The sequence below is a fragment of the Crinia signifera genome, chromosome 8 (genome assembly GCF_055691185.1).
Source record: "Crinia signifera chromosome 8, ASM5569118v1, whole genome shotgun sequence".
NCBI lineage: Eukaryota > Metazoa > Chordata > Amphibia > Anura > Myobatrachidae > Crinia > Crinia signifera.
This window is the reverse complement of record NC_139224.1, coordinates 121,855,210-121,874,256: the sequence shown is the minus strand read 5'-3', so window position 1 is coordinate 121,874,256 and position 19,047 is coordinate 121,855,210. Positions and strand designations below refer to the sequence as shown.

The window sequence follows — 19,047 nt, the reverse complement described above, 5'->3', positions numbered from 1 at the left end:
CCAGAGATAACCTTAGATGTGCGTGGGCCTTCCACATCGTTCGATGGTCAGCAACTATCAATGATGTGGATGTTCCCCCACAGCCTGAGAATGTAGGTTTATATTAAACATCCATTTGCAGCCGTGTGAGCGTATGCGGAGTGTGAGGAGCAGGCAATCCGGCATTCAGCGGGCGGTGTCTGGTGGACTCACAAGGCTGTGAATTTGCAGCCTTGCAAATCAACCAGCATAACCCCCATAATGTCTAAACCCATTAGTTCATATAACATTCTCCACTAAGACACCTTAACATTGCAGCTAAAGCCATTATTCTGGTTTTAAAACTACAATAATTGATTGGTTTAAACATTTTTACCACTTTATGGACATGGGTGACACTGTTTCATCTGTGATTGGACACTGGGTTTTTATTTGTCAGGAAGAGGGATCCGACAAAAAAAGAAAGAAAAACGCTTTTTGGGCGCACTCTTTTGTTTTGATTAAATTAGATAATTAATACATAACTTTTATTTTAGACTTACTTTAAAATAGGGTGGCACGGGGGATTAATTAGAATTGGGAATATTGAAAATATTAAAATGTAGTGTGATCCTTGTACTGGTGTAGTTCAGGGAAAATTCGCAGATTGGTCACACCTATTGATATGTCATTTAAGCACTGTTTTTATCAGAGGTATAATTACCAATGATAGTAGGCAGTGAAATGATTAGGTTCTCATCTCATACGCAATAATTAATGCTTAATAGCGTTGGATAATATACCTAAATGATAGTATGAGGAGAGAAAGAGTTACACAGCCTCAAAAATGTAAATCTATTTATAATAAACACTCACTCCGGCAGTCATTGTTGCAGGTATTTTATTTGATATTTGATACGGCGGTCCTTACCCCTAATCCCGATGTTGCCACACCGGGGCTTCCCCGGGGGTCTCCCACCTGGGTACTGACCTGGCCCTCCACTGCTTGGCTTCCAAGTTCGGAGAGGGTTTGGGCAGACCAGTGGGGTATGGTGGCAAATCTTTAGGGTTCAGTATCCAATCAAATGTAGCCTGTAGGGCTGCAAGAGGGGATCACTTCACCATGCACAATAAGTGATTTTTTGGCAAAATAGATATGTGTATATGGGCAATTATTGGTTTGGGGGGATTGAGGATCCCTAGATAATCAGGCTATTAGCCACGATGGATATTGATTTTCTCCTAAATAAATTAATTGGGTGGAGAAAATGGGGCAGAAAAGGGGGTGGGCACAGAAATAAATGGTCAAAAACAATTAGCTGTCTGCTAGTGGCAGAGATTTCAAATTTCTTTGAAGCAGATTTTTAGATATACAGTCTTATACAATAATTGCTCCAATTGGGGATTTATTCGTTAAATAGAGAAAAGGTCCCATTTGATGATTGTATCCTTTGAGATATTGCCACACACCATGCGATTTGAGAAACAATAGTTGCACTGATTTAAGGTGAAATTCCTACACTATACAGTAACAGGTTGAGAAGTCAGATTGCCAAGAGTGATCAAATACTTAGTTGCAGTGTTGTAGATAAAGCCTAGATATTTTGTTGCATTTAAGTAACAAAATCGGGCATGTACGCGATGATTGATCAGTGAATGAGACGTACACCCCGTTGCTGTAGGCAGTGGGGGAGCGTCTCTCAAACCTGTTGCCTGCCACACACCATGCGATTTGAGAAAAAAAATAATTGCACTGTTTTAAGGTGAAATTAATACACTATACAATAGCAGGTTGGAAGGACAGATTGCCAAGAGTGATCAACCACTTAGTATCCAATCAAATGTAGCCTGTAGGGCTGCAAGAGGGGATCACTTCACCATGCACAATAAGTGATTTTTTGGCAAAATAGATATGTGTATATGGGCAATTATTGGTTTGGGGGGATTGAGGATCCCTAGATAATCAGGCTATTAGCCACGATGGATATTGATTTTCTCCTAAATAAATTAATTGGGTGGAGAAAATGGGGCAGAAAAGGGGGTGGGCACAGAAATAAATGGTCAAAAACAATTAGCAATTTTGCAGAAGCACCTGGTTAACGTCCCCACCCCTGAGTCCTAGGTGGATCTGTTCCAAACCACGTATCTGGAACCCAGTTGGTTTTCCTTCATGCACTTTAAGAAAATGTCGAGCTACAGTAGTCAGTTTTTTCATTTTTATAAGATCTGATGGAGCGTTTCGGATGTTACCCAGATGTTCAAGGGCTCGCTGTTTGAGCATCCTTGTTGTTAAACCCACGTACTTCAAATTGCATTGGCATGTTATGCAGTAAATTACGTTTTTACTTTTGCAGTTGAAGAAGTCCTTGATAGTTATGATATTATCATATTTATCATTGATGGTGTTGGCCTTGTTAACAAAAGGGCAGACTTTACAGCCACCGCAGGGATGAGTACCTTTGAGGAGAGATAGTTTGGTGGTTTTATTTGTGAAATGGCTGTGTACCAATTGATCTTTCAGATTTGGAGCACGCCTCCAACTCATATCTACTCGTGGTTTCACTTTTGCAGCGAGATCACTGTCGCTGAGGATGATGGGCCAGTGGTTTTGGATGATGTTCTTTATTTCCTTCCATTCTGTGCAGTAATTACCTACGAATCTGATGGTGTTGTCCGTGGGTTTAGATGGAGATCCTTTTTCTTGGAATAACATTTTCGATCTGTCTGTGGAAGTCACGGTCCTTTCTGCTTTTTTAATTGCCCTGTTCGAGTATCCTCTCTCCTTTAACCTATTGGTAAGATCTTTACAATTAGATTTGAAGGTTTCATCGTTGGAGCAATTCCTGCGGAGTCTTAGGAATTCTCCTTTAGGGATATTGTTAACAGTTGGCGGAAAGTGTGCACTTGATTGATGGAGAAGGCTGTTGGTCGCAGTTGTCTTACGGAATAGTTCTGTTTCTATCAGGGTTTGGGCTCCTCTGTAGATTTTCAGGTCCAAGAATGAGATGCTGGTACGATCGTGGGTATATGTTAACTTGAGGTTCAAGGTGTTGGTATTCAAATGGTCGATGAATTCTTTGAGTTGCTGTTCGCTACCTCTCCATATCATAAAGATATCATCTATGTAGCGCATCCATGTTGTGATGCAACTATCATAGATCTGATTGGACTCATTGAATACGACCTCGCGTTCCCACCACACAAGGAAGAGGTTAGCATATGTGGGGGCACAAGCCGCCCCCATTGCTGTCCCCCTCCCTTGGATGTAGTAGCGGTTGTTGAACGTGAAATAGTTCTTGCGGAGGACAAAGTTGAGTAGGTCCAAAAGAAACAATTGGAAGTCTCCAATATTTTCCATTTCAAGGAAGTATTTGACTGCCTTGATGCCCAAATCATGGCTAATGCACGTATAAAGCGCCTCAACATCCATACTGACCAATATTTCATTTTCATCCAGGTAGACGTCATGCAATTTTTTTAGGACATCTGCGGTGTCTTGCGTGTAGGAGGGCAGTGATGTAACATGCTGTCTGAGATGTGTATCTAAAAAGATACAGGCTTTCTCTATTAGGGCTCCATTCCCTGACACTATCGGACGTCCAGGAGGTTCACTCAGTTTTTTGTGAACCTTAGGTAGCAAATAGTGCTTCTGCAAAAAGAAAGTAAATGGATTTTCAACTTAGGATCCCTTGCCCCCGACGGCCTTAATGAGGACATCAAATATGGATCCTTCTTGAAACAATGACCTCGAACAAACCTCATCAGGAGATCTTTAGACCTTAAATAACTATATAAGGATGATTTCATACCTCATCCTAGGTTAACTTATATTTAAACCCTGCACCGGATCTCTAGCTTTTTTCACTAGCACAACAGTCCACACAGACCCATTAGTACAAATCACTACTTTATCACTCCTCCCATTGTTCAGGAGGACAACCCTAGGACTTAGACACCCTATTCATATTGTTTCACCCTCACCAGCCGCAACAATACTAATATCCCGCAATATGCGCCACCACTCACCACCATATTTGTAGCAATATTTAATCTCGCTTACCACAATATTCAACCAATCACCGCTTTTATCCTGCACATTCAGGGGTCCCTATTCCCCTATGTCACCAGCACCGTTGCACAGTGTGAGACTTGCTGTCATTTTCACTTATCACTTTATTCATTCACTTAAACCGGACCCCTCCACTTTTTCTTTTTTCTTTCCCCCCCCCCTTCTCCCCTTTTTCCCCTCCTTTTTTCCCCCATAGCAAACCACAGGGAATTCATTCCCCCCATCACCGGCACAACACAGCCAAAAAAACCCCCCCGGGCTCATAAAATAGCCCACACATCACAACTATATACCCTCCTTTCTAAGGTATCAACCCCAGTGCTACAATCCTCACGCTCCGACCCACCCGCTATTCAACGCTATTAACGTATCAGCGCAACAATCTTCACCTCCTAACCGACCCGCTATGTAACGCGGCAACAGTAACGTGTACTTAAATGCATGAACACGTTTCCCCTTTGCTCTCTATATCTACATATGCCTATTTAGGTAAAAATGGTTTTCTGTCTCCAACTATAGTTTCCCAAAAAATATCCCCTTTTCCAATCTTTATCACTTTCATCATTAATGAACTTTGTTCAAATTTTTCCAATACCAATGATGTTTAACCCTAAGCAACATAAAGAAGGGATACAAATAGCGTTAATTTATCCCTATAGCCATAGTAATACCTGATAGGTCCAAATGGCTGTCCATCAACCTGAGAGTGAATAAAAGCAAGGGCATTTGCCCTTATTCAAAATGGCACTGCAGGAAGAAGCCCGCTAGGCGAAACACGTGTCCAACTGTCAGTTCCAGCCTCTAAACTCCTCCGGCCACCACGAAAGTATACCAGCGGCAGCCTCCGGCTCCCACACGCTGTCGTACCCTCACCAGCGAGATCCGGCACAGCAAAGCAGCCAGCCTGACGGCATCAGCGGTCCATCCCCGGCTCCGTCACCCAGCGGTCAGCGAGTTACATCCCTGTGTTCTAACAGCATTACGGGACTCCCTCCACACCAGCCGCTAACCCAGGCAGCGGCAACAGGTTAGAGAGACGCTCCCCCACTGCCCACGGCAACGGGGTACACGTCTCATTCATTGATCAATCACTGCGTACATGCCTTATTGGTTACCTAAATGCAACAAGATACCCAGGCTTTATCTACAACTCTGCAACTAAGTGGTTGATCACTCTTGGCAATCTGTCCTTCCAACCTGCTATTGTATAGTGTATTAATTTCACCTTAAAACAGTGCAATTATTTTTTTTCTCAAATCGCATGGTGTGTGGCAGGCAACAGGTTTGAGAGACGCTCCCCCACTGCCTACAGCAACGGGGTGTACGTCTCATTCACTGATCAATCATCGCGTACATGCCCGATTTTGTTACTTAAATGCAACAAAATATCTAGGCTTTATCTACAACACTGCAACTAAGTATTTGATCACTCTTGGCAATCTGACTTCTCAACCTGTTACTGTATAGTGTAGGAATTTCACCTTAAATCAGTGCAACTATTGTTTCTCAAATCGCATGGTGTGTGGCAATATCTCAAAGGATACAATCATCAAATGGGACCTTTTCTCTATTTAACGAATAAATCCCCAATTGGAGCAATTATTGTATAAGACTGTATATCTAAAAATCTGCTTCAAAGAAATTTGAAATCTCTGCCACTAGCAGACAGCTAATTGTTTTTGACCATTTATTTCTGTGCCCACCCCCTTTTCTGCCCCATTTTCTCCACCCAATTAATTTATTTAGGAGAAAATCAATATCCATCGTGGCTAATAGCCTGATTATCTAGGGATCCTCAATCCCCCCAAACCAATAATTGCCCATATACACATATCTATTTTGCCAAAAAATCACTTATTGTGCATGGTGAAGTGATCCCCTCTTGCAGCCCTACAGGCTACATTTGATTGGATACTGAACCCTAAAGATTTGCCACCATACCCCACTGGTCTGCCCAAACCCTCTCCGAACTTGGAAGCCAAGCAGTGGAGGGCCAGGTCAGTACCCAGGTGGGAGACCCCCGGGGAAGCCCCGGTGTGGCAACATCGGGATTAGGGGTAAGGACCGCCGTATCAAATATCAAATAAAATACCTGCAACAATGACTGCCGGAGTGAGTGTTTATTATAAATAGATTTACATTTTTGAGGCTGTGTAACTCTTTCTCTCCTCATACTATCATTTAGGTATATTATCCAACGCTATTAAGCATTAATTATTGCGTATGAGATGAGAACCTAATCATTTCACTGCCTACTATCATTGGTAATTATACCTCTGATAAAAACAGTGCTTAAATGACATATCAATAGGTGTGACCAATCTGCGAATTTTCCCTGAACTACACCAGTACAAGGATCACACTACATTTTAATATTTTCAATATTCCCAATTCTAATTAATCCCCCGTGCCACCCTATTTTAAAGTAAGTCTAAAATAAAAGTTATGTATTAATTATCTAATTTAATCAAAACAAAAGAGTGCGATCAAAAAGCGTTTTTCTTTCTTTTTTTGTCGGATCCCTCTTCCTGACAAATAAAAACCCAGTGTCCAATCATTGATATTTAAACGCTGGGCGCACCACCAACCCCTCTAACTACCAGAATTTATCAATAAGTGTAGTTTCTCAAGTTGGTTCTTCAAGTATACACAAATTTTGAGTCTGTGCGGATCTCCAACCCCATCTCTGTTCACTGTTTCATCTGTATCAGGAAAGACTTTGAATTTCACAAGCACTTGGCTGCCTTGGGCGGGATTCAAGGAATCACCTCTTTACTTTTCTTACTTCAACTCAAAAAGTGTACACAATTATAATCTGTTTCATGATGCAGGAAGTTATTGTATAAGTTACCAGGGGTGAGATTTAATAGGATGAGAGATTCAGAAAGTGAGAGATTTGGTGAGAAATCTCCAGGTTTTTTAAAGCGGCAATCATTTACACTGCAAAACCAGTTTGGTTTTGCAGTGTAAATGATTGCTGCTTTAAAAAAACTGGAGATTTCTTACCAAATCTCTCACTTTCTGAATCTCTTGTCCTATTAAATCTCACCCCAAGTGTCTGTTGGAGTCCCCAATAATGAGAGAGGATGCTATTTCCTCAGTGATAGCTCTTTGGGTAGTGCCAAGGGAGAATCGGTGATACCTGGATAGCTGTTGCAGGTGTAAAGCCGCCAAGGAAGTTTCTTGAATGAGAGTAAAGAAAGTTCCAATGTAAAATATTCATTGGTCCAAATTGTGTCTAGAAGATGGTAGACAGTCCAGAAACAGAGGTTCTGAGTGTCAATCTGTGTCAAAACTATTGGCAGAGTGTCTATAAGTACGTGCAGTGTGGTTGTCAGACCTCACACTTAGAAGATATAACCAAATGAAGGGTTTATTCAAGTGGCAGGCTTGTAGGTTACAACAGTACTTTAGTAGTTAACTTCAAGCGGTAATACAAACTGGTACATTGGGAACGACAGTCTCTGGTTGTTACTTAGCTGTAGCGTTTTGGCGCGTGCAGGGTCAATGACAGTTTGCTGGTTTACGCTGCGGTATCTCTCCCAGTCTCGCTGCTGCCAATGATGACTGATCTCCCTGTGCAAAAGGTCACGCTGGTAACGGGATTACAGCGGGGACTTGCTCCTATGCGCTCCGGTGCACGTGGAGCTACAAACAGCATGGACGGAGTCACATACGCTCTGAGGCACACACTACGCGGGGACTTCCTCACAGGAAAGGGAACGCTGCCAGCAGGGTCAGGGGTCTCTGCCCTGCTATTCGCTTAAGCGAGCTGTCACTCAGGGTGACGCCTAGCTGCGTTGGCTGCAAGGGGACAAGGCAGACTGTAAGCCTTACACTAAACAGTGTATGGAGACAGGCGCTGAGCGCTGCAATCTAACACTCCCCCTCGCTCAAGGCTGTCTTCGGCTACATAAAAGAACTTAATACAATTCTCTGTCCTTTTGTGATACCTGTAACCGAAAATATGGTTAGAGAGAAAAGACATTCAGAACATCAGAACTTCAAATCAACATTTTGAACTTAGACAAGTCCACAGTCCTTCACGAACTTAATAAGCAAGTTTGTCGACAGTCCTTTAGTAAGCATGTCAGCGACATTCTGTTCACTTGCAATGTATTCAACATCGATGGACTTGTTCTCCACTAGTTCTCTGATGAAGTGGTGTCTTATCGCGATGTGCTTCGACCTTCCATGGTGCTTGGTAGTACAGGAAAGATCTATTGCTCCCCTGTTGTCACATGCGATACTGATAGTCTCTTCTTCATAAAGTAGACCTAACTCACACAAAGTCTCTTTGATCCAGAGTGCTTCTTTTGATGTCTCTGTAAGAGCCATGTATTCGGCTTCAGTTGTTGAGAGAGCAACTGTTGGTTGTTTTCTACTCGCCCAACTAACTGCTGCTCCGGCCAGTGTGAACAGGTAACCGGTGTGGGAACGACGATCATCTTCATCTGCTCCCCAGTCGGCATCGCAGAAGACTTTCAAATTTGAATTGCTTGTCTTGGCGAATTTTAACTTCAAAGAACTTGTACCTTTTAGGTATCTCAGAATCCTCTTCACCGCAATCCAGTGTTGTCTTCCAGGATTTATTGCAAATTGGCTCACCCGACTGACTGCATGAGTGATGTCTGGACGGGTTCCAATACTTGCATACATAAGACTTCCAACCACGTTCTTGTAAGGAACATCTTGCATTTCCTCTGCTTCTTCTTGTGTGGTTGGTGACATACCTTTTGTAATCTTGATGCTTTTGTCAATTGGTGTATTCACTGACTTGGAGTCTGCCATCCCATACTTCAAGATTGTTGCCTCGATGTACATTTGTTGGTCGACTGTGACTGTTCCCTTTTGCAAGTTTTGAACAATTCTCATGCCCAACAGATGATTGGCTGGACCTAAGTCTTTCAACTTGAATCTCTGTTTCAGTTGATCTCTTACACTTGTGATGTGATCTTCGTGACCTGCTATAAGTATATCATCCACATAGACTGCTATGATGAACAACTTTTCTCCCAGAGTTTTGTGATAAAGGCAGTGGTCAGTCTCTGATCTAATAAAATTCATTTCAAGTAGTACTGTGTCCAATTTTATGTACCAGCAACGACCACTCTGCTTTAGGCCATATATGGATTTCTTCAGAAGACACACTTTCTCTGTCTGAAGTTCATTCTCATCATAATGATCTGGTGATTCCATATAGATTTCTTCAAGTAGCTCTCCATTTAGGAACGCTGAGTCGAAGTCTAGTTGGTATAGCAGTAAGTCTTGTAAGGTGGCGACTGCAATTACTAACCTGAGAGTGTTATACCTCGCAACAGGTGAGTATATCTCCCCATAGTCAATTCCGGATCTCTGTGTGTATCCCTTAGCAACAAGACGGGCTTTGTAACGGGCAACTTCTCCGTCTGAATTTAACTTCTTGCAGAAGACCCACTTGTTCTTGACTGTCTTGCGGTTGCTTGGCCTATCTACTATGGTCCAAGTATCGTTCTCTCTCAGTGCTGATAGCTCTGTGTCTATTGCAGATTTCCATTTCGCCCAATCACTGCACGCTTTCGCTTCTTGAATACTCTGAGGTTCACTGAAAGCAATATTCGCATATTCTTCCTCATATCTCCTGGCTGGTATGCCCTTGTTTCTTCTTACAGAAGCTCTTTTAGTTGGTTCGCTTCCTTCTTCAGTATTTTCTGTTGCAGGTATGCTCTCTATTTCACATACCTCTACTAGTGCTTGCTTTTCTTGCTCTTTTGCTTTTGTGGGTGATGCTGTCTCTTGAAATATCACATCTCTTGATTTTAGAAGACGTCTGTTCTCTGCATCCCAAAGCCTGTACCCTTTGCTCTCCTCACAATAGCCTAGCAATATGCACTGTCTTGATTTTGGGTCAAGTTTCTTCCTTTTCTCCTTTGGTATATGCGCATAAGCTCTGCTCCCAAAGACACGGAGGTGACTGATGTCTGGCTTCTTCCCAGACCAGGCCTCTAAGGGGGTTTTTCCCTTCACGGCCACTGTCGGTGTTCTGTTTTTCAGGTATACTGCAGTAGATACAGCTTCTGCCCAAAAACTCTTCTCCAGGCCAGCATCGTTCACCATCGCTCGTGCTCTTTCAACGATTGTTCGGTTCGCCCTTTCACTTACGCCATTCTGTTCAGGCGTGTAGGCCATCGTCAGCTGATGCTTTATGCCATGTTTTCTGAGAAAGTCGGTTAGAACTTCATTTTCGTACTCTCCCCCATTGTCGGACCTCAGGACCTTTAGCTTTAGGCCCGTCTGAGTTTCCACTAGGTTCTTGTACTCCACAATTTTCTTGACCACCTCACTTTTCTTCCTTATGAAGTATACGTGTGTCATTCTTGTGGCGTCATCGATGAGAGTCATGAAGTATTTGTAACCACTGGTTGACTCCTCTTCCATTGGTCCGCACACATCTGTGTGCACCAGAGCTAATTGTGTTTCTGCTCTGCCTGCTGACTTGGGAAATGGGTTGCGGGTCTGCTTGCCTTTTATGCAACTCTCGCACACAGGTCTTCCGGTGTCCTTCACTGTGATTCCTGTTGCCATTCCATCAGCTAATTTCTGGACATTATCATATCCTAAGTGTCCCAAACGTCTGTGCCAGAGTTCCATCGACTCATTTTCAGCAGAGGCTGCCAAAGCTACACATTTCTCTGTGTCTAGGACGTATAGTTGGTTGCATCGGGTTGCTGAAGCAATTACAGTCCCTCTTTCATTATGCACCATACACTTGCCCTTTGCAAACTGGACTCTGTAGCCTTTTGCCTCGAGTACGCTGATAGCGATGAGGTTACTTCCCAATTCTGGTACATACAGGACGTCTTGGATATCTGTGACTACTGTCTGTCCCTCAATTCTTAGTCTCACTGTGATTGTCCCAACATTTGAAGCAGTAAGGACCTTTTCACCAATCCCGGTAACTGTTGTGGGGTTACACTGTGTTAAAGAATTGAACCACTCCTTGTTGCAGCTGAAGTGTCTAGAGGCTCCCGAGTCCATGTACCAGAGATCCCTCCTTGGCTTGTCTGTTACATTCAGTGCTGACTCGTTCTTCTTATCATGCCGCTTGTGCATGCCACTAGTGTTCTTCAGCCTGCATTCTGAAGCCTTGTGCCCTACTTTGTGGCACACATAACATTTGAATGTGCATTTCTTGGGTTTCGCACCCTTTGCTACTAAGGCAGAACCCTCAGCTATGGCATCCTTGTGGATTCTTTCTTGGAACTGTAGTAGTTTGGCTCTCACAACTTCAGTTGTAAGCTTGGTTTCATTTGACTCCAGTGCGACAACTAGGAAGTCAAATTCTTCTGTCAAGTTCTGCAGCATTACCATCGCCACTTCTTCCTCATCCACTTTTGCTCCTACACATGCCAATTGCTGAGCTATCGATAGTATCTTATCAATATAATCGTTCATGTCCTTGCATGCATTCAGCTTTGTTCCATACAGTGTGCGTCTCAGACTTATCCTTCTCAAGCCTTTATTCTCATAAGCACCTTGTAGAGTTGTCCACATGTCCTTAGCGGACTCCTTCCCACAGATAGTAGAATAAACATGCTGCTCCACAGCCAGGCCTATTGTGCCAATGGCCTTGTCTACCTCTTCTGGGTTTGGACTATCTCCTGGGGCTATTGTGACTTTCCATAGCTTCTCCCTCTTAAGCTGCATTTCCATAGCGAACTTCCATGTAGTATAATTCTCTGAGCCTTTGAGCTTTGGAAAGTTCATGCTATGCCCTGTACTGTGCATTCTCGTTAACTCTTCCACAAATGGCAATTCAGAAATAATTCCTTTGTGTTCTTTTATGTACTGCGCTAGCACTTTGTCTTCAGGGGGTTAATCTTCGCGCACGTGACGTGCTGGGCCCATAACCTATTGGCAGAGTGTCTATAAGTACGTGCAGTGTGGTTGTCAGACCTCACACTTAGAAGATATAACCAAATGAAGGGTTTATTCAAGTGGCAGGCTTGTAGGTTACAACAGTACTTTAGTAGTTAACTTCAAGCGGTAATACAAACTGGTACATTGGGAACGACAGTCTCTGGTTGTTACTTAGCTGTAGCGTTTTGGCGCGTGCAGGGTCAATGACAGTTTGCTGGTTTACGCTGCGGTATCTCTCCCAGTCTCGCTGCTGCCAATGATGACTGATCTCCCTGTGCAAAAGGTCACGCTGGTAACGGGATTACAGCGGGGACTTGCTCCTATGCGCTCCGGTGCACGTGGAGCTACAAACAGCATGGACGGAGTCACATACGCTCTGAGGCACACACTACGCGGGGACTTCCTCACAGGAAAGGGAACGCTGCCAGCAGGGTCAGGGGTCTCTGCCCTGCTATTCGCTTAAGCGAGCTGTCACTCAGGGTGACGCCTAGCTGCGTTGGCTGCAAGGGGACAAGGCAGACTGTAAGCCTTACACTAAACAGTGTATGGAGACAGGCGCTGAGCGCTGCAATCTAACAAAAACAACTTTCATCATTTTAATATAATTATATTGTTTCAATAATGTATTTATCCAGCGCTGGTATATCACGTATATCTTAACAGTTGATCATACCTGCTAGATATAAACCTTTGATACTTCAACAGTGGGCTGTAGGCAATCCCCATGGCAAATGCTATATTTTCATATTACGCCTGCGCAGCTTTCATGTGCAGTTGCTCAGCTAGAGTCCGAACATAGAAATATTTAATCACTTCACTTTTAGTGTGTAGCCATAGGTTCATTTCGGCGTGCATTTCTCTAATGTACAGAATAAAGGATACATTTGTCAAAATATTCTTATATTTTGACAAATATATACTTTACATAATTTCCATGAGGAATCTAGCAACTTTGGCCACCATTTTAGTTTTAGCTATTTAAAATTCCCTGTGTATGATAAAATATGATAACTGGTGCTCCAGCAAATCAGCTCCCAAATGTCAGTTTCACTATTCAGTAAAGCGACCAATACCGTTATATAGGGAATATCATAATTTTTTTTAATAAATAGACCATTCGTTGATCTTCTCCTTCTGTTACTGCCAGCCTATGAAATTATCTGCTATTTGAAATTGAAATGAAACTATCTGCTACTTGATAGAACATAGCTTGATATGTTTTTCTCAGTTTATACTTGAGATTGCATTCAGGGGCGGATTGGGAATTCAAACCAGCCTGGGAAATATTCTGAAGCAGCCCTAATGTGGGGGAGGGGGGTGACCTGTTGCGCGCCGAAGGCGCGCGCAATTTTTTTGGGGTGTGTGGCCTAGCAATATGGGGGTGTGGCCTATTTAAACGAGGTCACGCCCCATTTTCGCCGCTGTGGGGGGGCATGGCTAGTGGCTCTCTGAGCTGCTGGCTATGTCCCCAGCCCCTCAGGTTGCAGAATAGGCACATGGGAGGGGGGACGCAGGGTAGCGTAGAATGCTGGGAGGACGTATGCAGGGTGGCATAGGACACAGATTGTGAGGGTGACGCAGAGTGTGAGGGGGGGACGCAGAGTGACAAAGGATGCAGGGAGGGGAGTATGCGTGTATGGGTAGAGCAAGGCTGTGTGTGTGGGGGGGGGTGTATGGTTAGGGTTAGGCTGCGTGGGGGCATTATGGTTAGGCTATGGGGGTGGTATGGTTATGATTAGGCTGTCTGGGTGGGGTGTATGGTTAGGGTTAGGCTGCGTGGGGGCGTTATGGTTAGGCTATGGGGGTGGTATGGTTAGGATTAGGCTGCCTGGGTGGGGTGTATGGTTAGGGTTAGGCTGTGGGGTATATGGTTTGGGCTGTCAGGGGCAATGTAGTGTAGTGTAGTGCAGTGTAGTGTACTAACCTTGCCCTTTGCACCTGCTTGAGTTTCATCATGTGGCAGGGAGTCACTTACAGCAGATGCGCTAATCTGTCCCGGATATCCATGTAAGCACACACTGCTCCCAGTAACATCCCTGGCGGACAGCACGGCAGACATGGACACGGCGGCGGAAGTCAAGGAAGCCTGGAGACACAGCACAGCAAAAATAGTGAGCTGGGCACTTCTGTTTAGCGTTCCCCACACACAGACATACTGTATATACACACCAACCCCCTCTATCTGACACACACACATACTATACACAAGCACATCCCCCCACAAAAATATGTTTATGCACACATCCCTCCCACACATATACTGTATATGAACACCACACACACACTGTATACGCACACATCCCTCCCACACACATACTGTAAATGCACACATCCCCCCCACACACATATACTTTATACACACATATATATATATACTGTATATGAACACCACACTGTATACGCACACATCCCCCACACACATACTGTATACGCACACATCCCCCCCACACACATACTGTAAATGCACACATCCCCCACACACATACTATATACACACATATATACTGTATATGAACACACACTGTATACGCACACATCCCCCATACACACATACTATATACACACATATATACTGTATATGAGCACCCATACACACACACACTGTATACGCACACATCCCCCCACACACATACTGTAAATGCACACATCCCCCACACACATACTATATACACACACATATATACTGTATATGAACACACACTGTATACGCACACATCCCCCATACACACATACTATATACACACATATATACTGTATATGAGCACCCATACACACACACACACTGTATACACACACATCCCCCATACACACATACTATATCCACACATATTTACTGTATATGAGCACCCATACACACACACACACACACACACACACTGTATACGCACACATCCCCCCACACACATACTGTAAATGCACACATCCCCCACACACATACTATATACAAACATATATACTGTATATGAACACACACTGTATACGCACACATCCCCCATACACACATACTATGTACACACATATATACTGTATATGAGCACCCATACACACACACACACACACACACACACACACACACACACACACTGTATACGCACACATCCCCAAACACACATACTGTAAATGCACACATCCCACACACACACACATACTATATACAAACATATATACTGTATATGAACACACACTGTATACGCACACATCCCCCATACACACATACTATATACACACATATATACTGTATATGAGCACCCATACACACACACACACACACACACTGTATACACACACATCCCCCCCCACACACACATATACTGCATATGCACACATATACCCTACACACACATATACTGTATATGAACCCCCCTACACACACACACACATCTCTCCCCCCCCCCTCCCCCCCCATAACACACACACACACATTGCATATTAACATATTTCTCCTCCCTCCCCCTGAAAAATACTACTCGCACATGCCTCAATCCTCCAAGATCTGGGTCGGCGGTTCCCTGCTCTCTTGGGGGCGGCAGGGCCAAGCTGTGGACCTGGTGCGTAGCGTGGGTAATGAAGCCACGCCCACCGTCGATATTTTGGTCCTATCCCGCGGCGGCTGTCTTCTAACGCTGGGCCTGCTCTGAGACTGTGACAGTCGGAGTCCGCATGGCAGTGAATGATGGCACAGCACTGTGCAGAATCCAGCTGTGCGGGGTGTGGGGTGCGGCGTGCGGCGAGCGGCGAGCGGCAGTCCAGTCCAGTGCTGGCAGCTTAGTTAGCTGCCCGAACTGCTGCCGGCCGGACTGACATCCGGGTAACCAGGCCGGCCGGCAGACAGACATGACCAGCCGGCCCGACAGAGGGTGGATTGGGCCGGCCCAGCGGGATTTCTCCCGGTATCCCGGTGGCCCAATCCGCCCCTGATTGCATTACAGTAACCCTACCTTGAAATGTTGTAAGCTGATCATTTATCAATGAGTTTTAGCCATTTAAAACACTGTGGATAGTAATCGGATGAGATTTTTAGTAAAAAAAAAACAGCAAATTTGCACGTTTTCCAAAAATCAAACGTGTAACTGGATGCGAATTGCTGTAAAAATCGCACTTTTTGCTGAGAAATTCACACATTTTTTTCTCACACTTCATTTCAAATCCAAATGTTTTCCCATTATAAAGTATACATCTCTCAAATGTAACAGGTTGTGATTTTTGGTAAACGTAAACAAATAGACCAAGTTCAGGCTGACGAGTTTGACAGAAATATACACAGATCAGTGGGATCTGGGCATGGTTCTGTCCAAAAAAATGTGGTAAAGTGAAAATGTATTAAAAAAAATGGTGTAGGGCCTCCCCTCCTGAACATAACCAGCCCTGGGCTCATTGAACCAGCCCTGGTTTTAAAAATACAGGGGACAAAATGTGTAGGGGTCCCCCGTATTTAAAAAAACCCAGCACCAGGCTCTTGGACCATTCGTGGTTCAAAAAATATGGGGGACAAAAAAACTGGGGATCCCCCGTATTTTGGAACCAGCACCAGGCTCCAACAGCCATCGGTGGCATGCAACAGCCGGGGGACACTTTTATACAAGATCCCTTGACCGTTCCATGGGCACCATGGCTGGTCATGGCTGGATGGGGTTTGGGAGTGAGTCAGAACCCTCCTATTAAAGGGGGTCCCCCGTCCAGGGGCTGTCCCCAGCATCTCAGGGCAGTGGACGCCTGGCTGATGTAAGTCAAAATTATAATTAAAACAGTAAATTTTACAGTAGAACTACAAGTCCCAGAAGGTCTCCTTCGCATGCTGGTTCGCTAAGTCCTAGCATGTGGAGTAGGCCTTCTGGGACTTGTAGTTCTACTTTTTTTAAATTATTATAATTTTACACTTATCGGCCCGGCGTCCACCACCCTGGAATGCCAGGTTCAGCCCTGGACAGGGGACCCCTTTTTAATGGGGGGGGTTCTGATTCCCCCCATGGACCCCATCCAGGACTGACCAGCCACGGTGAACATGGTTTCTTAAATACGTGGGACCCCTACACATTTTGTCCCCTGTATTTTTAAAACCAGGACCAGTTCAATGAGTCTGGGGCTGCTTAAGCTCAGAGGGGGGAACCGGTAAACTGATTTTTTTTTGTACAGAAAACCAAACATTACCATGTCTAACAAATCACACATGTGCATTAACTCACACATTATAAAATCGCACAAAATCGCATTTCATCACATTTTTCACTCTGCAATTCACATTCCATTACATTTGCGATTTTGACAAAAAAAAAATTGCGATTTCAAAACATGCGATTTTGTGAAAATTTCGGAACATGACTAAAATCACCCATTGTATATGACAAATGGTGCTCCAGCCAATAAGATTTTAACTGTCATGTGCTTGAAAACTGACAGTTGCTAGCTGATTCACTGGAGTTTCAATAGCTAAAAATTAAAAATGGCCCCAGAGTGTTTAAAATAAATAAAAGAAAATGCTAAATTTATCGCATAGGAAAGAAAGGATCAGAACACTTTGAAGTGTTGCTTATTTAAAGATCAGAGCGTAGAGAATATTTACAATAAATAAAAAAGTCTCTTTGAAGATGGCAAACAAGAAATACTGTATGTAGGAACACAATCCTGATAACTCCTAGTTAAATAAGATATGTCTGAATAAATAGCACGTCCCTTTAGTAGACATTTACGAGCAGAAATAGTACACCAAATCCATAGTGAGCTATTTGCTAAATCAACTTAGTGGGATCTAAAGTGCAAAAGTTTCAAGGGAATTAAGAATCTTTAGAGACCAGCTGTGGTTTTTAGAACACACCAGTCATTCCTTTATTGGATGAACTCTTATTTTAGAAGCGCTGTTTACCAGAAGTGTTCTTCAGTTTATAAAGATAAGAGAGTTCCTGCTCACCACAGTGACCAATGCAATCTCTCTCTTGCTGCATAATCCCAATGCAATTAAACTGTTTAACCTAACCCAAATCCCCATATACAGTATATGGATGCCTGAAAGAAGTACAGTATGTCAGCAGTATTTAATGATAGATAGAAACAAACTATCCTCAAACTGTGTTTTAAAATGTTCTATAACATAGACAGAATATTTGTGATTGCTTAGATAGATAGATAGATAGATAGATAGATAACATTTATAAATTGTAAATGAAAAATTAAAAGTTTATCAACAGCTACAGCAACAGGGACACCTGCAGGCTACTAAAGGTACTACGAACATAAACCAGAAAAAAAACTCAATGTAATAATTTATTTATTTATTTCCAGTTTCTTATATAGCGCAGCAGATTCCGTTGCGCTTTACATTAGTAAACAGTGATAAAACAAACTGGGAAACAACAGACAGACTTGGAGGTTAGAGGGCCCTGCTGCAAGCTTACAATCTATAGGGATATAGGAGGGAAACACAAGGACAGGCACCAGTAATAGCATAGCAGTCCCACCAATTTACAAGTCCAGAAGGGAAGCTATATAATACATAAGTGACTCAGAGGGTTATGTGTGTAGAACTTAAATATGATAGGCTTGCCTGAAGAGGTGAGTTTACAGGGAACACTTGAAAGTTTGGAGGCTAGAGGAGAGTCCTACTATGCGTGGAAGGGCATTCCATAGGATGGGAGCAGGCCGATGAAAGTCCTGTAATAGTGAATGGGAGCTAGTGATCCGACCAGAAGAGAGACGCAGATCTTGTGCAGAGCGGAGTGGTCGAGATGGGAGATATTTTGTGATAAGTAGAGAGATATAAGCTGGTGCAGTATGGTTAATAGCTTTATATGCTAGTTAAGGTGTTTTATATTGAATATGGTAAGATACAGGTAACCAATGGAGGGACTGGCAGAGCGGATCAGCAGACAATGAGCATCTTGCAAGGAAGATCAGCCTAGCAGCAGCATTTAAATTGGATTGCAGTTGTGAGAGTCTGTTCTTGGGAAGACCAGTTAGGAGACTATTGCAATAATCAATGCGGGATATAATGAGTGCATGGATAAGAGATTTAGTAGTGTCTTGTGTGAGATAGGGTCGTATTTTGGATATGTTTTTTAGATGCATGTAACATGATTTGGAGACAGATTGAATGTGTGGAAGAAAGGACAGTTCAGAGTCGAGGATGC

General features: G+C 43.5%; 2 pseudogenes; one reads left to right on the top strand and one right to left on the bottom strand.

Annotated features, from left to right (window-relative positions):
- Window positions 1–900: 900 nt before the first annotated feature.
- On the bottom strand, window positions 901–1,019 carry LOC146029804 (5S ribosomal RNA; annotated as a pseudogene).
- Window positions 1,020–5,954: 4,935 nt separating this feature from the next.
- On the top strand, window positions 5,955–6,073 carry LOC146029803 (5S ribosomal RNA; annotated as a pseudogene).
- Window positions 6,074–19,047: the final 12,974 nt, after the last annotated feature.